General features: G+C 43.8%; 1 long non-coding RNA gene across 1 annotated transcript; it reads right to left on the bottom strand.

The window, feature by feature from the left end:
- Positions 1 to 1,610: 1,610 nt before the first annotated feature.
- On the bottom strand, positions 1,611 to 5,808 carry LOC129047986 (uncharacterized). Its single transcript, XR_008509938.2, has 2 exons — positions 5,623 to 5,808; positions 1,611 to 1,828 (listed from the first exon to the last, which is right to left on the bottom strand). It is a non-coding gene; the product is annotated as an uncharacterized LOC129047986 (long non-coding RNA).
- Positions 5,809 to 8,447: the final 2,639 nt, after the last annotated feature.

Genomic DNA, 8,447 nt, shown 5'->3' with positions numbered 1-8,447 from the left:
GCCTGGGCAACAAGAACGAAACTCTGCCTCGAAAAAAAATAATAAGAAGAAAAGACTGTGCCTGGCTTTCTCTGAGCAGGATGAGGTTGGCAAGGATCTCTGAAGCTGAGCAGGATATTCCAAACTGCTAATTTGCTAACATAATTTGGGAAAGTGCTACTTAAAACGCTGACCCGAGTGAAGGCAACATTTCTGAAATTTGTGGGAGGCCAAAGCCCATGCTACTGGAGGTTATATTTGCTAATTGTCTCAGTGGTTGTTTATTACATGGCTATGCAGTATTTATCTCTCTCTCTTAGAATACTTGGCCCAGTAAGGCAGGCTGGTTCACCTAGATTTTCTTCTGTAACCCAAGCTAAAGAGTCAGTTGGATTTCTTATCAACTGGAAATGTGGGATGATGTAATCTGCTTTTTCCCCCAAAAGAGCTACAAGATGTTTTTCTGATTGCCTTTGCAACCAGAGCAAACTGTCTCGTCCATTGGCCCTACTGAGAAGACAGAGGCAGGCAGGCATAGGGGACTGTATTTTGTACGACCCTGCTCAACCATCTACAGTGGTGGGATCAGGGCTGGGCACTGACCACAAAGCAAGCTGATTTCATCGGCTGGCCGGTGACCTGTGACGTGGCACATAAGAATATCTTCCAATCAGATTCTCCCTTTCTGGACTCTAAACTGGAAACAGAGAGAATCTGACACTGGAAATGACAAATAGGGAATTGGAAGAGGGAAGCCAAATGTAGTCATTTAGGTAGAGAGCCAAAGACTGATTTTGCACAAATGTGATACCAGCCTTGGACTCTGTGTTTTAAAAATTCCTCAGGGAATTCAAACGCACGAATATCCGCTTCTTAATATTTCCCAGTGTACTTAGTCACCTCCAACAGGACATTTCTACCTCATCTCATACCTTTTATGTGAAACTTTAGCAAAAGAGACAGCCAGCATTTTACTGTTGTTGCTGGTACTTCAGTGTAAGCTTTCTGTTCAATATTTTCTTAGGATAGATTGCTAGCAGTGGGATTACTATGTCAAAGAGATAATTATCTTTGTGGTTCTTGCTACATACTGCCTTCCAATAGGTTGCGTAAATTTACGCTGTCATTGTAACCACTGAAACAAACTATGTGAGTTTTATTACAACCTTTCCAGCACTAGGAATACCATTTTGCATTTCCCTCCCAACTCCCCATATTTTTTTTAGTAAATGTCAGAAAGTGCCCCAAATCTGTTTTAATTTTCATTAACTTTGATTATTAGTGAAGATGAACCATTTCCCATTGGTGTTTACTATCCATGTCTTCTCTTTTCCCTGAGTTTCTCAAAAATAATATCTTTTAGACAGCCCCTTTTTCTGCTATTAAGACTTTTATTCCCAATATTTTCAGAAATAAAACAGAGGTTTCAACATCTCTAGTGACAGCATCCTAAAACCCCACCGGTCAGAAACGCAGCCCCTTTCCGTTTTAGTAAATGCCTGACTGCAGTGTTTCCCATGGGTGTTTTATACACAATGACTGACACACATGCTTATCAAATATCCATGTCACTCCGGTTACGTGGCCAAAGTGTTCAGTGTTCATATAAAGAAGAGACAACTGAATGAAACAAAATTAAACCGATTTCTTTACTGCAAGACTGATCAGAGCCTTCGATGTTCCTTTAACAAATTCTCAGTGAAGCCTTAAGAGGAGAATGTTTGAGGCATCTTTCTGGAATCTATGCTGCCTGCCAAAGGAGTCTCATAGGCTGAAGCATGCTGAAGAAATGGTGTCGTGAAGAAGGTACTTTGAGAATTCCTGCTGCAGCATGACGGTCACCAGCACACTAAATTCAGTGTGTGGCCAAAAGCAAGAAAAAGAGAATCCAGTTACTCCACTGCAGAAACCCACACACGGTGTCAAAATGCAAACGTGTCTTAAGAAGTACTTTAAGTAATACATTTGAAAAGTCAATAAGGATGTTGGAAAGGTATTTTATGGACTGAAAGGGAAAGCTACAACATAGCATGTGGAAAGCATCTTGTTTTTTGTTCAGAAAAAAATGTATCTGTTGTGCTCCCCAACTCCCCCACACTACTAGAATGTAAATTTCCAAGGTCAGGAATCTGAAATCATACAGACTATTCTAAATTTTCTTAAAATTTTAGGATGTGTTTATATTGGTAGACTATTGCATTTGTTTATTGCACTGTCATGTTCTGTTCTATATTTTATTTTAAAATATTACACTTTTTTGCTTTATCTAAAGAATGCTGTTTACTTAATATAAAGTTATGTCTGTGTGTATGCACATGTATGGAAATAGAAAAAAATGTCTGAAAAGATATGTATCAAAATTATATCTGGTTTTCTTTAAACGATGGGATCCTGTTATTTCTTGGTTTTTGTTTGTTAATTTTTTTATTTTTATATTTTAGAGACATGGCTGGGTGTGGTGGCTCATGCCTGTAATCCTAGCACTTTGGGAGGCTGAGGTGGGCAGATCGCCTGAGGTCAGGAGTTCGAGACCAGCCTGGCCAACATGATGAAATCCCATTTCTACTAAAAATACAAAAATTAGTCGTGTGGTGGCAGGCGCCTGTAGTCCCAGTTACTCGGGAGGCTGAGGCAGGAGAATCAGTTGAACCCAGGAAGCAGAGGTTGCAGTGAACTGAGATCACGCCACTGCACTCCAGCCTGGGTGACATAGCAAGACTCCGTCTCCAAAGTAAATAAATACATAAATAAATAAATAAAACTAGTTTTAGAGATAGGGTCTTGCTCTGTCACCCAGGCTGAAGTGCAATGGCACTATCATAGCTCCCTGCAGCCTCCAACTCCTGGACTCAAGCCATCCTCCCACCTCAGCCTCCCAAGTACAAGTAGCTGAGACTACAGGCCTATGCCACTTTGCCTGGCCAACCTTATGTTTTTTAAAACTTGTTTCTCTATGTTAGATATTGCCTGAGAAGCATGTTTTTACAAGGAGTATGTTCATTTTACAATCAAGGAGAGAAATAAAGCTATTTTTGTTTTGGGGAAAAAACGGCAATAAGGGAAAAAATACTTGAGCAACTGTTGTGCCCCAGGCATTTCAACTATGGGATATCTTTAATCCTCTCAATTATTATTCCCCTTTTAACGTTAAGGAAACTGAGGCACAGATCACTTAATTGACTTGCTCAAGATCATACTGTAAGTGGTAGAGTAGGTTTTCTTTTAAATGTGAATACAAAATTAGGCATGGTAGGGTGCACCTGTAGTCCCAGCTACTTCGGAGGCTGAGCTAGGAGGACTGATTGAGCTCAGGAGGTCAAGGTTAGTGGGCCATGACTGAGCCACTGCACTCTAGCTGGGTGACAAAGCGAGACTCTGTCCCCCCCAAAAAAAATTGTGGTAAAATATACATAATGTAAAAACATTACCATTTTAACCAGTTTAAGTCTACTATTATTGGCATTAAATACATTCACAATGTTATACAACCATCATTACCATCTATGTCCAGAAAGTCTTCATCATCTCAAGCTGAAACTCTCTACCCACTAAACATTAACTCCCCATTCAGTCTTTCCCTATCCTCTGATAACCTTTATTCTGCTTTCTGTGTCTATGAATTTCCCCATCTAGATACCTCACTTAACTGGAATCATATAATATTTGTCTCTTTGTGTCTGGTTTATTTCATTTAGCATAATGTTTCCAAGTTTCATCCATAACACAGCATGGGTGAGTACTTCATTCCTTTTTATAGCCAAATAATATTCCATTATATTAATATACCACGTTTTGTTTATCCATTTATCTGTTGGTGGACATTTGAATATTTATTTCTACCTTTTAGTTACTGTGGATAATGTTGCTATGAACATTGGTATACACATATCTGTTTGAGTTTCTCCTTTATTTGTGGGTATATAAACATAGGAGTGGAATTGTTGAATCACAAGATAATTCTATTACAACTTTTGGAGAAACTGCCAGACTGTTTTCCACAGTAGCTGCACCATTTTCTGTTCCCACCAGGAATGCCTGAGGCTTCCAGCTTCTCTGTATCCTGGTCAACATTCGGTCTTTTCTGTTTTTTGTTTGTTTGTTTGTTCGTTTTGTTTTTTAAATAATAGTTATCCTAATAGATGTGAAGTGGTATAAATTACAGTTTTGATTTGCATTTTCCTAATGGCTTGTGGTGTTGAGCAACATTTCATGTGCTTGTTGACCATTTGTATACTTCTCTGGAGAAATGTTTATTCAAATCTTTTGCCCATTTTTGAATTGAGTTGCTTTTTGTTGTTGAATTTTAAATTTTCTTTCTGTGTGTGTGTGAGAGAGAGAGAGAGAGAGAGTCTCGCATTGTCACTGGGGCTGGAGTGCAGTGGTGCAATCTCAGCTCACTGTAACCTCTGCCTCCTGGGTTCAAGCAGTTCTCCTGCCTCAGCCTCCTGAGTAGCTAGGATTACAGGCGCCTGCCACCAGGCCCAGTTAATTTTTTGTATTTTTAGTAAAGATGGGGTTTCACTATGTTGGCCAGGCTGGTCTCGAACTCCTGATCTCGTGATCCACCCACCTTGGCCTCCCAAAGTGCTTGGAATACAGGCGTGACCCACTGTGCTGTAAATGTTCCTTATATGGTCTGGATATTAATCCTTTATCATATATATATGACTTGCAAATACTTTGTCTCATTCTGTAGGTTGTCTTCACTTTGTTGATAGTGTCCTTTGATGCACTAAAGTTTCTCATTTAGATGAAGTCCAATTTATCTATTTTTTCTTTTTTTTTGCCTGTGCCTTTGATATTTATACGCAAGAAATTACTGCTAAATTAAATGTCATGAAGATTTTCCCCTATATTTTCTTCTAAGAGTTTTATAGCATTAGTTCTTAGGTTTATGTGTTTCATCTATTTTGAGTTAATTTTTTTATATGATAGAAGGTAAGGGTCCAACTTCACTCTTTTGCACATGGATATCCAGTTTTTCCCAGCACCACTTATTGAAAAGACTATCCTTTGGCCATTGAATGATGTTGTTACCCTTGTGGGAGTGGGGTTTGAAATCCAGCTCTGTTGGACTTTAAGTGGTGTGGTATGGCTTTTAGTAGTAGAGTGTGTGCCCTAGATTTCCCTAAAGCAGCCTTTCTCTCTCTCTCTCAGACCTGGAAGGGCTGTCACAGGCCATGCCTGGAGAGTCCCTGACAGTGCTTCCTAGATGGGAGAGGAGGTCTCGGGCAGTGCCCAAGGGCAGCTGTACTATGGGCAGCCTTCTCCCTACCAGATGCCAGCCTGTACCAGCTAACCCAGCCTGGCTCTGGGACTGCCCAGACCGGTTTGCAGACTTTCTGTTCCCTGGGAGCTTGTTCTCTGGCCACAGCTGAAGCTTGCTTTCTCTCTCTCCCCACCCATCACCACCCCCACTGACCCCCCTGCTCTTCTGCATGGTCCTTGCCAACCCGCAGACCAAAGGCTCTGGGCTGCTGACCTTACTGCTACTCTCCTGCCCGAGGCTTGGGGCCCCTTTCCTCCCTGGGCCCCCTGCCAGGCTAGTCAGGCTCTGACCCAGAAAGTTTCTATTTCTTTAGTGGAAGTAAAATTATCAATAATAACATGACCACTAATGTGAACAATAATAATTCAACTTACCCGTCAGAGTTGAGGTGCTTTACATGGTTTACTCCCTACAACAGACCTAGGAGGTCACTACTATTATTATGACCTCATAACAGATGAGAAACTAAGGTGTGAGGACTCAAATTCTTTGCCCAAGGTCACACAGCCAAGAAGTGTCACAGCCAGGATTCAAATGCCACCTCCGGACAATGGACTAGATTGTCTGATGTCCACTCTCTCGTGGTGACCATGGCTATGTAATGAACAGCTATATATGCCATCCACTCTGTGTGCGTGTGTGTGTGTGTGTGTGTGTGAAGGGTGCAGGGTTGGGGGGTAGAGCTCTGCCAGGGCAGGCAGGCCCATGGAGAAGTGACTTAACTGAGGTCAAGGGGTGGTAAGCACGGGTAGAATTAGATCTCAAAGATAGTTTTTCAAACCTCAGACTTTTTTTTTTTTTTTTTTGAGACAGAGTCTCTCTCTGTTGCCCAGGCTGGAGTGAAGTGGTGTGATCTCAGCTCACTGCAACCTCCGCCCCCTGGGTTCAAGCGATCCTCCTGCCTCAGCCTCCCGAGTAGTTGGGATTATAGGCGCCAGCCACCACACCTGGCTAATTTTTGTATTTTTAGTAGAGACAGGGTTTCACCATGTTGGCCAGGCTGGTCTTGAACTCTTGACCTCAGGTGATCCATCTGTCTTGGCCTCCCAAAGTGCTGGGATTACAGGGGTCAACCACTGCACCTGGCCACTTTTTTTTTTTTTTTTTTTTTTTTTTGAGACACATTCTCACTGTGTCACCTGGGCTGGTGTGGGCGTGATCATAGCTCACGGCAGACTCAAAATCCTGGGCTCAAGCAATCCTCCCTCATCAGCCTCCTGAATAGCTAGGACTATAGGCATGTGCCACTACATCTTGCTAATTTTTAAAATTTTTTTGTAGAGATGGGGTCTCACTTTGAACTACTGGTCTCAAGGGTCCCTCCTGCCTGGGCCTCCCAAAGCACTAGGATTAGAGACGTTGAGACAGGGCTTGGTCAAACCTCAGACTTTCTGGTGTCCATTGGGCATTGGCTCACCTATAGAAAGAGGGTGGTGGGAAGTGGGGGAGCAGGTTAGGAGCTGAGAGCCAGCAACAGGAGGCAACTTGTAATGAAAGTTCTTGAACACCATCCACTACCCCTTGCTAGGCCTAGCTTGATTCTCTGCCTGTATTCCCCAAACTATCCTGGCTGGACTCACTGATATTACTTTCTAGCAGGTTCAGGCCTGCCCCAGTGTTGAAGGAATTCCCTCAACCAGGTCTGCAGGGGATGAAGAAGTAAACAAGATATGCTTCCACCTTCCAGGAGCTCTCAGTTTGGGAGGGAGGGAGACTTAACAGCCAGAAACCCAGGAGTCACAAGACACTGGCCTCCCACACCACCCACAGCCCCATCACCACATCCTGTGGAGTTCCCTCCTCATTACCTGTCAGTCCTGTCCACTGTGCTCCACTCTAGTCCATGGTGCCACTGTCTGTAAGCAGGAAGCTCTGCCACCCTTTAGCACCGAGGGGCTGCCATGTGTGAAGCAGAGGAGATGAGTGTGCATATGACGCTGTGAGAGGACAGAGAATGGAAACGACTACGTCTATCCAGACAGTCAGAAAGGGCTTTGTAAAGGAGGCTGACCTGGGTTCTGAAGGGTAAATAAGAGTTTGCAGGTGGGAAGATGGAAAAATATTTTTGAGGGGGATGGATTTTGCATATCAAGACAGGAAGGGCATCTCAGGGTGTCCAAAGAATGGCAATAACTTATAATTTAGGTTGGGAGTGAAATGACAAAGCCAAGGCTTTTTCCCTGTAGTTAATGAGTAGCCCCTGAAAGATGTGCCCTCCAAGGGTGAAGGGGGAGTTCTGTTTTAAAATTTGTTCAGTGGCCGGACGTGCTGGCTCACACCTGTAATCCCAACACTGTGGCTCTGAGGTGGGCGGATCGCTTGAACCTAGGAGTTCAAGACCAGTACATGGGGAAACCCTGTGTCTACCAAAAAAGATACAAAAGTTAGCTGCGCATGATGGTGTGCGCCTGTAGTCCCAGCTACTCAGAGGATCGCTTGAGCCGGTAAGTGGAGGTTGCAGTGAGCCATGATCATGCCACTACACTCCAGCCTAGGCAACAGAGCAAAACCCTGTCTCAAAAAAAAAAGAAAGAAAGAAAAAAGAAAATTTGTCCAGTCTCCCCACCCAGCCTACAAATCTTTTTTTTTCTTCTCCTTTTGAGACGGAGTCTCACTCTGTCGCCCAGGCTGGAGTGCACTGGTGCAATCTCAGCTCACTGCAACCTCCTCCTCCCGGGTTCAAGCGATTCTCCTGCCTCAGCCTCCTGAGTAGCTGGGATTACAGGCACAAGCCACCATGCCCAGCTAATTTGTGTATTTTTAGTAGAGATGGGGTTTTCGCCATGTTGGTCAGGCTGGTCTCGAACTCCTGACCTAGTGATCCGCCCACCTCGGCCTCCCAAAGTGCTGGGATTACAGGTGTGAGCCACTGCGCCCGGCCTAACCTACAATTCTTTTAAGTTAAATTTTTCCATTTAGGCAACAAAGACCACCCAGGGCCCCTTTCAGACTCCTAGAACTCTGTGTCCTTTTTGCTGGTGTCTCTTGTCATCAGCCCTGCTGCAAGATTGTCAGTAGGGGAACTATAGGGTCCATCTCCCTTTCAGGAAGTTTACCCTGGATGCTGCAGAGAGGCTGCAGGAGGAGGCCACTGCAGTGGTCCAGGGGCCCGAGGGATGGCTGGGGACAAGTTGGGGATTGGGGGTGTAGATGTCGGGGGTGAGGGAGAGGAAAAGATGGATGTTTCTAGCTTCAACTG

The sequence above is a fragment of the Pongo abelii genome, chromosome 13 (assembly GCF_028885655.2).
Source record: "Pongo abelii isolate AG06213 chromosome 13, NHGRI_mPonAbe1-v2.0_pri, whole genome shotgun sequence".
Classification (NCBI taxonomy): Eukaryota; Metazoa; Chordata; class Mammalia; order Primates; family Hominidae; genus Pongo; species Pongo abelii.
This window is presented reverse-complemented; position numbering and strand designations above follow the sequence as displayed.